Source organism: Pelodiscus sinensis, unplaced genomic scaffold (assembly GCF_049634645.1).
Source record: "Pelodiscus sinensis isolate JC-2024 unplaced genomic scaffold, ASM4963464v1 ctg78, whole genome shotgun sequence".
In the NCBI taxonomy this organism is placed as follows: domain Eukaryota; kingdom Metazoa; phylum Chordata; order Testudines; family Trionychidae; genus Pelodiscus; species Pelodiscus sinensis.
This window is the reverse complement of record NW_027466023.1, coordinates 25,294-41,275: the sequence shown is the minus strand read 5'-3', so window position 1 is coordinate 41,275 and position 15,982 is coordinate 25,294. Positions and strand designations below refer to the sequence as shown.

Genomic DNA, 15,982 nt, shown 5'->3' with positions numbered 1-15,982 from the left:
ACTGCCTCTTACGTGTTTCTCTCTTGTTGCTCTCTCGTATTGGCCAATACGTTCTGTCTGTCTGTTTCTGTCTGTGTCTTTGTCCTTGCTCTGCTTCTGCCGTGTCCTTGTACAGCACACTTGCAGGCATTCCAGATGAGCATCTCCAAGGGTTAAGGGCTCAGGAGCCAACGGGAGTTCTGCAGGTACGCCAGTCGCGCAAGGGAGAGCGGTGGTGTGTCATGGCTGACTGACTCAGTGTTCTTGTAGGGGGCCCGATACATAGGCGAGAGGGGGGGAAAGGGGTAAAGGATAGAATTCCCACTGCCACAGACCTTAGTGAGTGAGAGCTAACGCTGGGCTTTTTCGGCCACCCTTGCAGAGGAATCAGTGCGGGGCCGTGGGCTGAGAAGATACCGTCCGAGATGGACTTGACCTGCCTGGACGTGATTCTCGGAACACGTGAAGGGTCCTCAGCGTTCGGCCTTCCCACGGCTCTGTGTGAGTAAGAGGTGCGTGCTTTGAAATCTTCAAGCGTCCTGGCAGTATGTTTCTTCTGAGGCAGAGAGCTTCCTGCTGGGGCACGGAGCCTGGTGGCTTGGGGACTGGTGAAGGGGCAGTAGGCGGTTCAACAGAGCGTGGATAGAGATTGAAGGCCTCCGTTCTCTCCGCGTTCCTGGAGTGGCAGTGGGAGGGGGTGTCTGATGGTGGGAGGAGAAGCGATGCCGCGTCCTTGCGGACTGAAAAGCTAAGTTGTTTGTTTGTTTTTTCCCCTCTGCTGTGTTCGGTAGCGAGCGATAAGAAGTCAACCCTCCCGATGTCCTCCCGTCTGGGGATGGAACGGAAACGAGAACAGCGAGCTCGGGAGCTTGGTCAAAGCGAGGCGAGAACCGTCCGGCTGGGAGCAGAGCAGCCATCGCTGACCGGGAGATAAGTGCCGGGTCTGGAAATCTCTCGGTTTACGGCCCACTCGAGTCTAGGAAGGGAAGTCACGTTTGCTTAGACAGCGAGTCCGAGCAGAGGTTCCCGAGGTGCTTCCTCGGTAGTGGGAGAAACAGGGCTCCCGTTTGTCAGGGGTGCTGGTTTCTCTGGAACACGGTGTCCTTCTCAGCAGACGCTTGGCTCGAGGAGGAAGACGCAAGGTGGTAAGGTTTCTGACTGCCTCTTACATGTTTCTCTCTTGTTGCTCTCTCGTATTGGCCAATACGTTCTGTCTTTCTGTTTCTTTGTCCTTGCTCTGCTTGTGCCGTGTCCTTGTACAGCACACTTGCAGGCATTCCAGATGAGCATCTCCAAGGGTTAAGGGCTCAGGAGCCATCGGGAATTCTGCAGATATGCCAGTCACGCAAGGGAGAGCGGTGGTGTGTCATGGCTGACTGACTCAGTGTTCTTGTAGGGGGCCCGATACATAGGCGAGAGGGGGGGGGAAAGGGGTAAAGGATAGGATTCCCACTGCCACAGTCCTTAGTGAGTGAGAGCTAACGCTGGGCTTTTTCGGCCACCCTTGCAGAGGAATCAGTGCGGGGCCGTGGGCTGAGAAGATACCGTCCGAGATGGACTTGACCTGCCTGGATGTGATTCTCGGAACACGTGAAGGGTCCTCAGCGTTCGGCCTTCCCACGGCTCTGTGTGAGTAAGAGGTGCGTGCTTTGAAATCTTCAAGCGTCCTGGCAGTATGTTTCTTCTGAGGCAGAGAGCTTCCTGCTGGGGCATGGAGCCTGGTGGCTTGGGGACTTGTGAAGGGGCAGTAGGCGGTTCAACAGAGCGTGGATAGAGATTGAAGGCCTCCGTTCTCTCCGCGTTCCTGGAGTGGCAGCGGGAGGGGGTGTCTGATGGTGGGAGGAGAAGCGATGCCGCGTCCTTGCGGACTGAAAAGCTAAGTTGTTTGTTTGCTTTTTCCCCTCTGCTGTGTTCGGTAGCGAGCGATAAGAAGTCAACCCTCCCGGTGTCCTCCCATCTGAGGATGGAACCGAAACGAGAACAGCGAGCTCGGGAGCTTGGTCGAAGCGAGGCGAGAACCGTCCGGCTGGGAGCGGAGCAGCCATAGCTGACAGGGAGATAAGTGTCGGGTCTGGAAATATCTCGGTTTACGGCCCACTCGAGTCTAGGAAGGGAAGTCATGTTTGCTTAGACAGCGAGTCCGAGTAGAGGTTCCCGAGGTGCTTCCTCGGTAGTGGGAGAAACAGGGCTCCCGTTTGTCAGGGGTGCTGGTTTCTCTGGAACACAGTGTCCTTCTCAGCAGACGCTTGGCTCGAGGAGGAAGACGCAAGGTGGTAAGGTTTCTGACTGCCTCTTACGTGTTTCTCTCTTGTTGCTCTCTCGTATTGGCCAATACGTTCTGTCTGTCTGTTTCTGTCTGTGTCTTTGTCCTTGCTCTGCTTCTGCCGTGTCCTTGTACAGCACACTTGCAGGCATTCCAGATGAGCATATCCAAGGGTTAAGGGCTCAGGAGCCAACGGGAGTTCTGCAGGTACGCCAGTCGCGCAAGAGAGAGCGGTGGTGTGTCATGGCTGACTGACTCAGTGTTCTTGTAGGGGGCCCGATACATAGGCGAGAGGGGGGGAAAGGGGTAAAGGATAGAATTCCCACTGCCACAGACCTTAGTGAGTGAGAGCTAACGCTGGGCTTTTTCGGCCACCCTTGCAGAGGAATCAGTGCGGGGCCGTGGGCTGAGAAGATACCGTCCGAGATGGACTTGACCTGCCTGGACGTGATTCTCGGAACACGTGAAGGGTCCTCAGCGTTCGGCCTTCCCACGGCTCTGTGTGAGTAAGAGGTGCGTGCTTTGAAATCTTCAAGCGTCCTGGCAGTATGTTTCTTCTGAGGCAGAGAGCTTCCTGCTGGGGCACGGAGCCTGGTGGCTTGGGGACTGGTGAAGGGGCAGTAGGCGGTTCAACAGAGCGTGGATAGAGATTGAAGGCCTCCGTTCTCTCCGCGTTCCTGGAGTGGCAGCGGGAGGGGGTGTCTGATGGTGGGAGGAGAAGCGATGCCGCGTCCTTGCGGACTGAAAAGCTAAGTTGTTTGTTTGTTTTTTCCCCTCTTCTGTGTTCGGTAGCGAGCGATAAGAAGTCAACCCTCCCGATGTCCTCCCGTCTGGGGATGGAACGGAAACGAGAACAGCGAGCTCGGGAGCTTGGTCAAAGCGAGGCGAGAACCGTCCGGCTGGGAGCAGAGCAGCCATTGCTGACCGGGAGATAAGTGTCGGGTCTGGAAATCTCTCGGCTTACGGCCCACTCGAGTCTAGGAAGGGAAGTCATGTTTGCTTAGACAGCGAGTCCAAGCGGAGGATCCCGAGGTGCTTCCTCGGTAGTGGGAGAAACAGGGCTCCCGTTTGTCAGGGATGCTGGTTTCTCTGGAACACGGTGTCCTTCTCAGCAGACGCTTGGCTCGAGGAGGAAGACGCAAGGTGGTAAGGTTTCTGACTGCCTCTTACGTGTTTCTCTTTTGTTGCTCTCTCGTATTGGCCAATACGTTCTGTCTGTCTGTTTCTGTCTGTGTCTTTGTCCTTGCTCTGCTTCTGCCGTGTCCTTGTACAGCACACTTGCAGGCATTCCAGATGAGCATCTCCAAGGGTTAAGGGCTCAGGAGCCAACGGGAATTCTGCAGGTATGCCAGTCACGCAAGGGAGAGCGGTGGTGTGTCATGGCTGACTGACTCAGTGTTCTTGTAGGGGGCCCGATACATAGGCGAGAGGGGGGGGCAGGGCTAAAGGATCGCATTCCCACAGCCACAGACGTTAGTGAGTGGGAGCTAACGCTGGGCTTTTTCGGCCACCCTTGCAGAGGAATCAGTGCGGGGCCGTGGGCTGAGAAGATACCGTCCGAGATGGACTTGAGCTGCCTGGACGTGATTCTCGGAACACGTGAAGGGTCCTCAGCGTTCGGCCTTCCCACGGCTCTGTGTGAGTAAGAGGTGCGTGCTTTGAAATCTTCAAGCGTCCTGGCAGTATGTTTCTTCTGAGGCAGAGAGCTTCCTGCTGGGGCACGGAGCCTGGTGGCTTGGGGACTGGTGAAGGGGCAGTAGGCGGTTCAACAGAGCGTGGATAGAGATTGAAGGCCTCCGTTCTCTCCGCGTTCCTGGAGTGGCAGCGGGAGGGGGTGTCTGATGGTGGGAGGAGAAGCGATGCCGCGTCCTTGCGGACTGAAAAGCTAAGTTGTTTGTTTGTTTTTTCCCCTCTGCTGTGTTCGGTAGCGAGCGATAAGAAGTCAACCCTCCCGATGTCCTCCCGTCTGGGGATGGAACGGAAACGAGAACAGCGAGCTCGGGAGCTTGGTCAAAGCGAGGCGAGAACCGTCCGGCTGGGAGCAGAGCAGCCATCGCTGACCGGGAGATAAGTGCCGGGTCTGGAAATCTCTCGGTTTACGGCCCACTCGAGTCTAGGAAGGGAAGTCACGTTTGCTTAGACAGCGAGTCCGAGCAGAGGTTCCCGAGGTGCTTCCTCGGTAGTGGGAGAAACAGGGCTCCCGTTTGTCAGGGGTGCTGGTTTCTCTGGAACACGGTGTCCTTCTCAGCAGACGCTTGGCTCGAGGAGGAAGACGCAAGGTGGTAAGGTTTCTGACTGCCTCTTACGTGTTTCTCTCTTGTTGCTCTCTCGTATTGGCCAATACGTTCTGTCTGTCTGTTTCTTTGTCCTTGCTCTGCTTCTGCCGTGTCCTTGTACAGCACACTTGCAGGCATTCCAGATGAGCATCTCCAAGGGTTAAGGGCTCAGGAGCCAACGGAAATTCTGCAGGTACGCCAGTCGCGCAAGGGAGAGCGGTGGTGTGTCATGGCTGACTGACTCAGTGTTCTTGTAGGGGGCCCGATACATAGGCGAGAGGGGGGGGAAAGGGGTAAAGGATAGAATTCCCACTGCCACAGACCTTAGTGAGTGAGAGCTAACGCTGGGCTTTTTCGGCCACCCTTGCAGAGGAATCAGTGCGGGGCCGTGGGCTGAGAAGATACCGTCCGAGATGGACTTGACCTGCCTGGACGTGATTCTCGGAACACGTGAAGGGTCCTCAGCGTTCGGCCTTCCCACGGCTCTGTGTGAGTAAGAGGTGCGTGCTTTGAAATCTTCAAGCGTCCTGGCAGTATGTTTCTTCTGAGGTAGAGAGCTTCCTGCTGGGGCATGGAGCCTGGTGGCTTGGGGACTGGTGAAGGGGCAGTAGGCGGTTCAACAGAGCGTGGATAGAGATTGAAGGCCTCCGTTCTCTCCGCGTTCCTGGAGTGGCAGCGGGAGGGGGTGTCTGATGGTGGGAGGAGAAGCGATGCCGCGTCCTTGCGGACTGAATGGCTAAGTTGTTTGTTTGTTTGTTCCCCCTCTGCTGTGTTTGGTAGCGAGCGATAAGAAGTCAACCCTCCCGGTGTCCTCCCGTCTGGGGATGGAACGTAAACGAGAACGGCGAGCTTGGGAGCTTGGTCGAAGCGAGGCGAGAACCGTCCAGCTGGGAGCGGAGCAGCCATCGCTGACAGGGAGATAAGTGTCTGGTCTGGAAATCTTTCGGCGTACGGCCCACTCGGGTCTAGGAAGGGAAGTCACGTTTGCTTAGACAGCGAGTCCGAACGGAGGTTCCACTCCCGCAGTACATTTCACCTTCCCCCTCACACAACGTGCACCCCCACCAGTGCTCTTCCCTATCCCATACCCCCTATTCCTGGTGTCCCTCAGTTTCCCTTCTTCTCTCCACAGACTCAGAGCAACCTGCACCCCCAGAGCATCCCTCCATTCATGTTTCCATCAGCCCCTCTTTTTCCTCCCTAGAACACTCCCCATCGCACACTCTATCCCTATCCCTAACTTTCCCCCATCTATAGGACCCTTCAGCCCCGTTTCTTCCCTTCCCAAACCACAGTCCCTCCCCCCACACTCCCATCCCGCCTGCCATGTGACTCCCATCACTACCTTCGCCCCAGCACTCCTGCCGCATGTAAGGACTCCCTCAACCACTCTCCTCTTCCTCCTCAACAAGCCCCCATCCCATACTCCAGACCCTTCCAATCCATGCTCCCATCCATTGGGTCCCACCCCCCTTCTCTTCCTTTCTACACCCACATCCCATAGCAACCTGCACTCCTAACGCTGCCCTTCCTCCATCCATGCCATACACGGTATGCGTGCTTTATTTTGTTTTGATAAACAACAGCAATCTCTCAACTGTAAAAGCTAGATTTTAATAAAACAAATGTAGTTTGTGTAATTTCTAACAGCAGGAGGGGAGCGGGAGAAGTTGTGCGTATGTTACTCCTCATTGAGGGGATGGGCAAACGTATGAGCTTGCATTGTAGTGATTTCTCTCCCGTGTCAGATAATATTATTTTGGGTGTACTTTCCGGAGGGGAACTGCAATTGAGTGCTGGACGATTTTCTAGCTAAGCCTTACCGTATAGAGCTGTTTGCAGACTCTGTGTTTCTACACTTCGTGCGTCCCAACCTGCGTGGGCTCCCAGAGGCCAGAGAGCCTAAGTCAGCAAAACAGGGAGAGGCAGGCAAGGCTAGTGGAGCAAGTAGTCTCAGTGAAATCCCAGCACATCCGGTGGCATCCCAGAAGGAGGACCAAACCCATCAGAAGCTGGGCCTTTGAGAAAAGGTCTCTCCATGTACTGGGTAAGCTTGGAGGCCTCTCAAGGCGTACCTGCTCCCGGCAGTGCACTTACTCCGTTACAGAAATGCTAACAGTGACAGTCGGTGAATGGGATGTTAGCGTATAGTCGTGTATACGATTAACTGATAAGCCTGGGCTTATCGGTTAATCCTGACAACTACACATGCTTCCCTCCCCCTTGCTGTCTCTAATACAGAGTCAGCAAGGGCTGGGGGGAGGTGAGAGCCTGTGCGCGTGGGGAGCTGGCTTTTAAGTCATCGCCCCAGAAGCACCAGATCCCGCGGAGCTATGTGCTCCGTATCCATCGGTGCACTTCTGATACTGATAAGAACATAAGAATGGCTATACTGGGTCAGACCAAAGGGCCATCTAGCCCAGTAGCCTGTCTGCCAACAGTGGCCAGTGCCAGGTGCCCCAGAGGGGGTGGACCGAAGACAATGATCAAGCAATTTGTCTCCTGCCATCCATCTCCAGCCTTTGACAAACAGAGGCCAGGGGCACCATTTCTTCCTTCCCGCAGGGTAATAGCCTTTTATGGATGTAACCTCCATGAATTTATCTAGGTTTTTTTCAAACTCTGTTATAGTCCTAGCCTTCACAGCATCCTCTGGCAAGGAGTTCCACAGGTTGACTGTGCGCTGTGAGAAGAACTTTCTTTCATTAGGTTTAAGCCTGCTACCCATTAATTTCATTTGGTGTCCTCTAGTTCTTATATTATGGGAACAAGTAAAGAACTTTTCTATATTCACCTTCTCCACACCACTCATGATTTTATAGACCTCTGTCATATCCCCCTCAGTCTCCTCTTTTCTAAGCTGAAAAGTCCTAGTCTCTTTAGCCTATCTTCATATGGGACCTGTTCCAAACCCCTAATCATTGTAGTTGCCCTTTTCTGAACCCTTTCCAAGGCCAAAATATCTTTTTTGAGGTGAGGAGACCACATCTGTACACAGTACTGAAGATATGGCGTACCATAGTTTTATACTTCATTTTAGTTGCCCTTTTCTGAACCTTTTCTAATGCCAAAGTACAGTATCTTTTTTGAGGTGAGGAGACCACATATAGTACGCCCACATCTTGAACACTGTGTACAGAAGTTTTATATAGGGGCATTAAGATATTCTTCATCTTATTTTCTATCCCTTTTTTAATAATTACTAGCATGCTATTTGCTTTTTTGACCGCATACTGCATTTTCAGAGAACTATCCACGATAACTCCAAGATATCTTTCCTGATTAGTTGTAGCTAAATTAGCCCTCATCATATGGTATGTATAGTGGGTGGTAGGGAGTGGCCTCAAAGGAAGAGGAAAGCAGAGGCTCTGGTCTTTTGTCTGGGTGTCACGTTACTGGATTTTAAGGGGAGCAGCCAGATCACTGCTGCACCAATTGGGGGGAGGTGTTTGCCCCAAAGTCTATACAAAGGGGGCCATGCGAGATGTCAAATGAAAGTCATGTTCTACTGATTCTGTATATGCTACTCATGTACTTGTATGATATCTGTGTGTGGAGTTATGAATATGGAGTCTGTGCTGATTTTGGCCTGCACTGCCTGTTGTAAAGGAGGATTGTCTGTTGAATGAGTATGCTAATTAGCACTGGTCCAGGGATAATGGCTCTCAAGGTGCCCAATACACACCTGAGGACTGTGTCTGGGAACATGCAACCCAGCCAGGGCAAAATGGCTGCTGACATATGAAACAGAGCTAAGTCATTCGACCATGTGACCTGCTCCACTTGGAAGGTACTGGGGAGATATACAAGTGCCATGAGGCGGACTCCATCTTGTCTTCAGTTCTGCTACTGATCCTAGATGCAGCCTTGCAAGGAACAGAGAGCCGAGGAGGATTGCTGACCCGTCCTGACATAGGATGAACACCAGAGACCTTTAAGATAGCAGTTATAACATCTCTGCTGAGAGCCTGCATCGAGAACTCGGTGACTGGTGCATGTAATGTATTCTCCTTAACAACCTTACTCTCATGCTTTTCTTTCTTCTATTAATAAACCTTTAGATTCTAAAGGATTGGCCCAGCGTGATCTTGTGGGTAAGATCCAGAGTGTAAACTGACAGGGGATTTGTGGCTGGTTCTTTGGGACCGGAAAGACCCGTTCGGGGAAGGTGAGATTGGGTTCTACACCCCCCTCACCTGTGTGCAGGCCCGGGGCTAATTGTGGCACAGGGAGAGCTGGGGTGTCTGAGGGGTTTTGCTCGTGAGGCTTCTGGCTGGCCAGATTGGCAGCTAAAGCACTCAGTGTGACCGGTTTATGGCCTATTTGGGAAAGGATTCCAGTCTGGGGCTGTAAGGAGCCCCGAGTTTTGAGCAATTCACCCTGAGCGGATGCCCTCAGCTGTGCCAAGACTTGGCCCGGTCCGTCACAGCCACCTTCCCAGCTCACCTCAACCTTCACCCTACCTTCTCCCCATTCATCTTTCAACACATAAGGACCCCCTCACCCACCCTCCTCTTCCTCCCTAACGGCCCCCAGCCCAACACGCTCTTGATCCTTCCAGTCCACCCGTCCATCCAGTGGATCCCTCAACCCCTCCTTTCTCTTCCTTTTAACACCCCCAGCCCATGGCAATGTGCACTCCTAACCCTGCCCTTTCTCCACCCATAAGACCAAGGGCACCATTGTTTGAGGGGGGTAGGTGCCCTTGGTCCTATGGGTGTAGAATTGGGTAGAGAAATGGGGTAGGAGGGCAGTAGCCCCCCTCCTGAGTTTGAAACCCTGGATTTCATACATGAGGTGTGCTTAAAGCCCATGTCCTAACTCCAGAGGCAGTTCTTAAATGCAACAGAGTTTGAGCTGATGCGGCTTTGCCTTTGGGGCATGGACTTTATTATGCTTAAATCACCCCGCCCCTCTCGTTCTTTATAACAAATGGACGGACATTCAAGCAGTTGAAGTATTGTTAGATCCTCGTAAAAACATTGCTGGGTACTCCCCTTTAAAGATGGGGGGGGTAACCCACTTTGGCACAACAAATGCAGGAGCAGGGGCCCGCAAAAGTACCCCAAAACCTGATCTCTCCAGGCTTTGGTACAAAAACTTCCCCCCAAAATCCTAAAACCCAAATTTTAGGGAATATCCACTGCCATCACCCAAGTAGTCCAAGAAAACTAGGGATGAGATCACTTGGGAAACCTCCTCCCTAAAACCTCAGGGGTACCTCAAGCTCTTTTTCCCCTCAGAGCTTGAAAAAGAAAAGAGAAAAACAAGCTGCAGTCTGTGCTAGGTGACTCCCAGCCAGTCAGTCAGAGAGCTTACAGATAAAACTAGGACACCAAAATAAACCTATAGCAGGTTAATTAGAAAAGAAAACAAACTTTTTATTATCAAAACCATACTACCGTTGCAAGTATAGTTAAGGTAGCTAGATGGTAAGGGCCACCAATTTGTATACTCAGAGGCTGTGTCTATACTGGCCACTTATTCCGGAAAATCAGCCGCTTTTCCGGAATAACTTGCCAGCTGTCTATACTGGCCGCTTGCTTTTCCGGAAAAGCACTGACGATCTCATGTAAGATTGTCAGTGTTCTTGCGGAAAACTATGCTGCTCCCATTCGGGCAAAAGTCCTTTTGCGCAAAACTTTTGCGCAAAAGGGCCAGTATAGACAGCTCAGCTTTGTTTTCCGCAAAAAAGCCCCGATCGCGAAAATGGCGATCAGGGCTTTTTTGCGGAAAAGCATGTCTAGATTGGCATGGATGCTTTTCCGCAAAAAATGCTTTTGCGGAAAAGCGTCCGTGCCAATTTAGATGCTCTTTTCCGAAAATGCTTTTAACGGAAAACTTTTCCGTTAAAACCATTTCCGGAAAATCATGCCAGTCTAGATGTAGCCAGAGACAATTCTGTGGGTTAGAAAGCTTCATTACAAAAGAGAAAAAAAAAACACTTTTAACATCAATTTGAAATTCCCAAACAATAAAACAATTAAAAACCTGATAGATTAATTAAACTTTGCCCTACTTACATATTGTGAAAAGACTTTTCAGAGAGAGCGAGACAGCCTCGCAGCTCCCTGTTACCTGGAAGAACCCACTCTGCCTCAGACAGAGGAGGAAAAAGTTAAAAATTCCTTTGTTCCCAGTTTGAAATCCCTACCTGCATTGTTATTGGCTGACCAAATATCTGGCTAGGATAACCCCTTAACCACGAGGACTGACCAGCAGCCTGGTGCCTATGACGGGGAGAGTAGGAATGAGTGTTATGCTTTTGGGATCTGCATTTGGACCACTGCTATTAAACGTCTCACAAATGTTCTTGAAAAAGGAGAGACTAAAGGGATAAATAGTGACTAAATCAAAGTCGATAGGCACTTCCCCATTCCTCCTTTGAAAAGTACAAGAGTCCAGCAGAGACTCTTGTGCATTTCAAAGTAATGGAGCTTGGGTTCAGCTGGGGACTCTGAGTCCCCCACTGACCCCAGGCTTCATGCCGTGCTGCATGCCATGAGGAGCCCCAGGTCATGCCGTGTGGAACCTGGGGCCAGCTGGGGAGTTCTCAGCTGACCCCGGGTTCCATGGCTGCCCCTTTAAATGCGTGGAGGTGGCTTTTCAAAGGGGCAGCTGCCGCACAGCTGATCCCTAGCTCAGCCATGCAGTGCTGCCACTTTGAAGTACTCCTTCCCCCCCACCCCCGCTTTCTATCTCAGAGAGGCAGCAAGGTGTGGGGAATCAACTAGCTGACTAGTCAACAGACAACTATCCCATAAGCATTTGCTTATGGGGATAGACTCGTCTTTAACATCCCTAATCCAAAGCTGGTAGGAATGAGTTAAAAAGGGGTCTCACAAAACTGGACGTTTGGGCAACACAAGGGCATATGAATCCGTGTTAGCCAACACAACAGAAAAAAGAGAGGAAGCGGCATGTGAGGTGTTTCCATTTTTACTGGCTTGGACTCGAGCGCATGGAAGATGAGCGGGTGTCTTGGCATAATCCTGATGTCAGCGGGGAGCTACAGCCAACTGACCCGTCAGTGTTCAGTCTGTGTCTTGTAGCGGAACAGCCGTGTTGTAGAAAGGGTTGGAGAGGGAGGCAGGTACTGGACGGTCTCATGCAGCTGTAGCATTTTTGGCAGTGATACTTCTTCCATGGGTTATTTGCTGTTCTTGCAGAGGCCTGCTGTAGGCAATCGGAGCCACTCTGGAGATCCAGCTAGATGAGGGGCATCTGCCTGAAGTGAGTCTGAGTCACCTGTTGTTCCTATTGACAGTGGAGCTGAGGAGCTCTCTCGTGACAGTGTAGGAGCTGGTGTATGTTTTGTGAAATTATCTTCAGCCAGTGTCTGTGCAGCGAGGTGCCTCCTTGCGAGCAGAGAGATGCTTATGATTTCCATGGGACAGATCCTGGGGAAGGCAGAGCTCTGCCCGTGGCTGGTAATTGTCTGGGATTGTCCTTTCCTGTCTGTAAGTAGCTGCACGTGGGTCGCTGCCCTTCAAATACAGCGATGTGGAGGGAGGGAGGGACGACAAACTACAGAGCATCTGTCCGTGTAATCACTGGACATCATCACATTGTTCTCCAGTTGCTTGCTCAATCATCATGTCCCTCAGAGGACCAGAGTATTCTGGGCAGGGTGTGGGTATAGTGGACTGAGGGTGTGGTAAAGTGGAGATGGTCATAGTTTCTTATAAATTATGAGCATTTTAGGACCTGGATAGGCCAGAGAGGAATAAAGAAGGGGTCTCCAGTGACCAGCAGTTAGGTGATGCACATGTTTATGTCTGTGTTTTGACCACTAGTGGTGGTCGAGTTTACAAGTCTCCTCTCATTCTCTTTTCAGTTCTCAGTGGCATTGGATTCATGAAAGAATGGCTGACTTGTGGCAGAGACTAAAGCCTTGAGCCCATCACTAGGGCTGGAAGCCAGCTAGTGCAATGAGTTTGGCAGTTTAAAAGATTCAAGGTATAAGTTATTTTGAATAATGTCTACGCTACACACTTATGTCAGAATAAGCTAACTACTTTGAAATAGAACATCCAAACTACAGGGAAGCCTTGAAATTAGTCTGAGTCAGGCTCCCCTAATGTTGACGTACTACATTGATTTAGAGTCTCAGGAAGCACTGGGGAGTAATTACTTTGAATGACTCTGGGGAGTAGTTATTTCTAAATAAGAACAGCTGAGCATATATACTGAAGACATTTCAAAATAACAATTTCTACATGAGGGTTATTCCTCATCACAAACAGGAGTCATTAGCCTGTTATTTCATAACTCCTAACTGCCTAGTGTAAAAATTCCGCAACAGAGCATTGACACTGGATGGCCACTTTTGGCAATGCATGCACAATTCTGTAATGCAGCAACTGTGACACTCAGGGTGTGTCTAGACTACAGGGATTGTTCAAAAAATCTTTACCTGCGTCTAGACAGCCGCCGCGTTCTGTTGACAGTAAATCAACAGAATGCGGCAGTTTTGTTGACAGCAGTAAATCTCATTTTACGTTTTACGAGGAATAACACTATTTTTGACAGAGATCTGTCAAAAAAAGGGAAGTGTGGACGCGGGGAAGATTTTTTGTCGAAAATAAAGGCCTCTGGGTAGAAGCCCTGGTGGACACTCCTGCCAGACCTTTCATCTCTATTGTTCCTGCCCAGACAACTTTGGGCACCGGGGAGGGAACATCAGGTGAGTGCTGTGAAGGTCCAACACACACAGGGCAGGGGAGGCGGGAGCAAAGCGGATGGTGCAGTACTGTGACATGTCATGCTGATCACATTCTGGGGGGAGGGGGGCACACACACAACTGACCTCAGGGAGGGCCGTCCTACCCCTGCACCCGCATGGCTGCGAGGAACCACCTGCTCCTACAGACACTGATGCCAGGTACAGGCAGGGGTTTGGGCCCCTGGGAATTGCCACACAGCTTCAGGCTTCTTAGCAACCTGTGGAAACCCCAACTGTGGCCTGGCACTTGTCAGTGCTGCTTGGCCATGGGGTGGGGGAAGGGGGGCAGGATGGTGGCCTGCACACTGTCTGGGCTTCAGGGAGGCCGTGGCTGCTGCTCAGGGCATACCACTCCTTGCTGAGACCACATGAGCATCCGCTGATCCTAGAGGACAGGCACTGACTGCTGAGGAGGGCATGCTGTCTCTCAGGGAAAGTGTGAGCATGCATGACTGATGACTTTTCCCTCTTGTCCTCCACATCCAGCCCAGCTGTCCAGGAGGGTGGGGGGCCACACCTCTCCCACCTCCCAGACGGCTGCAGGGAACCCATCGGCACTGGCGCAAGTATTTGGACCTGGTGCGCCAGCACATCTCGGCCCTGCAAGGGATGCAGGAGACATGTAATCAGAGGATGCAGGCAGAGACAGAGTGGCGCAGTCCCTTGCTGGACGAGTTTGTGCAGCAGCTGTGGGAAAAAATCAAATAACTGCAATTGTGTCTAAGGAGGGACTGTGCAGGAAATCAAAACTCTCTAAAAGAAAACTGCTGTAAGGGTTAAAAGTTTTCCAGGCCTCTCTCCCTGTAACAGAGAGAAATCATCTTAACTCTAATCAAGACCCTTACAATGCCTATCTCAACTTCATGGAGACTCCTAGTCTGTCACAAATTGTCATGTAAACTCTTATCTTTGTCACAGTTTGCCTTGTAGACTCCTCACTCAGGTTCTCATGTGCCTTTGTACTGTAAAACTTACTTCTAGCACACCTGGTGTGAACAGAAACGTCTCAGAGTACTTCTGCTGAGACTTTAATATGTTAAAGAAAACAATCAACAACTAAACTGTCTGAACATACTGTATAAAGGATCCCGGAAACTCTCTCTCAGGGCTGCTGCTGCTCTCACTCTGGTAGCTGTCAGCCTGCATGCATAATAAAATTTTCCTTTTGGATTTCTCTCCTGCCTCACTGCTTTGACCTCCAGCCTTGGACCCTTCTGGGGACTCTGTACCCCAGGGGAGCGAGATTTCCCCAACACAGCGCACTGCTATTTGCACTGCTATCCGGGAGGCCATGGCCTTCCCCAGTCCTGTGTCTGTTCCTGCTCCTCCTGCTCAGCCTGCCCTCCCTCCCCCCACCAGTTCCCCCACCCCCCTGCCCCACTTCACCCGCTGCTATCCCAGACTCAGGTACAGCCGCACCTCCTGCCCAGCCCAAGCCCGCACGCGCAGCCATCTCCAAGCCGGCCTCCGCAGCCAAGGTGGCAGGGGTTCGTCATCCAGGTGGCACCCTCAGCCCTGAGCCTCCCTCCTCCCTTCCAGCTTGACATTCCCCTTCCCATCTGTGAGAGTCAGTAAGGGAAGCACTTTACTTTGTTAACAAGCAATTTATTTTTGGGACTGGTTTGTGGCCTGTTTGGGAAGGTCACCAGTCTGGGGACTGTAAGGAGCCCCTAGTTTGAGCAATTTGCCCAGAGCAGATGACGTCAGCTGTGCCCAGACCCAGCCTGGTCTGTCACAGCCTGTCTCTGTTCTCAGTGTGAATGTGGGGCTGGGAGGGGCTTTGGACGGGGGGGAAGGCACTGGAGGCATGGGGCAATCCCACATTTGGAAGGCCCTGGGGAAACTCATTGGGCTCCTTGGGAGAATCGCTCCCTCAGGGCTTCCCGAATGCGCAATCCCAACTGGAGGGCTTGCCGGATGGCAGCTGTCCGGGGCTGCTCAAAGTGCCTCCCCTCCACAGCAGCCTCATGCTGGGAGGAAGGCCTCCTCTTTTCTCTCCACTAGGTTGTGCAGCACACAGCATGCAACAACCACATCATAGAATCATAGGACTGGAAGGGACCTCGAGAGGTCATCGGGGATGTTGTGTTCCCCCATGTCCAGCCGAGCGAGAAGGCGCATAAACCTGCCCTTCAAACGGCCAAAGGCGCACTCCACCTCCAAGCGAGCCCGATTCAGGCGAGAGTTAAAGAGGTCCCTGCTCGCATCCAGGTGTCCAGTGAATGGCTTCATGAGCCAGGTCATAAGGGGGTTCGCCGTGTCAGCCACAGTGCACGTAGGTATCTGCACATCCCCAACTGCATAGTTTCACTACAGAAAGAATGACCCAGCCTGCAGGCTGCGGTACAGGTATGAGTTCTGGAAGATGCGGGCATCGCGTGCCCGGCCTGACCACCCGACGCAAATGTCTGTGAATTCTCCCCAACGCAGTGAAAAGCAGAAAAAAACCCTGAACCTGAAAATAAACTGCTGTGGTGTCCGAGGAAGCAGGGCAACCAGAGCAAGCACTGCAGCAGCTTTGCTTTCCCTCCAGGAGGTAGGCAAGCCAGAAGCAGGAGCAGAGCAACGGCTGTCCGGGGGATCCCTTTAAGCACGTGTCTCTGCAAAGGGCAGGCAGCAACATTTGGAAATAAAGGCTGCCCCCATGCCCTGCCAGAAGCACTTCTGGGTGCCTTTTTTTTTTTTTTTTTTTTGAAAGAGCATCCGGCAGTCTGGACGCTCTTTTTCAAAAAAGCTGAT

General features: G+C 51.9%; 1 long non-coding RNA gene across 6 annotated transcripts; it reads left to right on the top strand.

Moving 5' to 3' along the window:
- Positions 1-4,810: 4,810 nt before the first annotated feature.
- On the top strand, positions 4,811-14,413 carry LOC142825983 (uncharacterized). Of its 6 annotated transcripts, none has more exons than XR_012900265.1 (7): positions 4,811-5,018; positions 5,299-6,565; positions 8,378-8,515; positions 11,688-11,948; positions 12,356-12,477; positions 13,051-13,204; positions 13,730-14,413. It is a non-coding gene; the product is annotated as an uncharacterized LOC142825983 (long non-coding RNA). The 6 variants fall into 6 exon arrangements; XR_012900269.1 differs by having other exon boundaries at positions 5,299-8,509; positions 11,688-11,751; positions 11,851-11,948; XR_012900266.1 differs by having other exon boundaries at positions 5,299-8,515; positions 11,688-11,751; positions 11,851-11,948.
- The last annotated feature ends 1,569 nt before the right edge of the window (positions 14,414-15,982 follow it).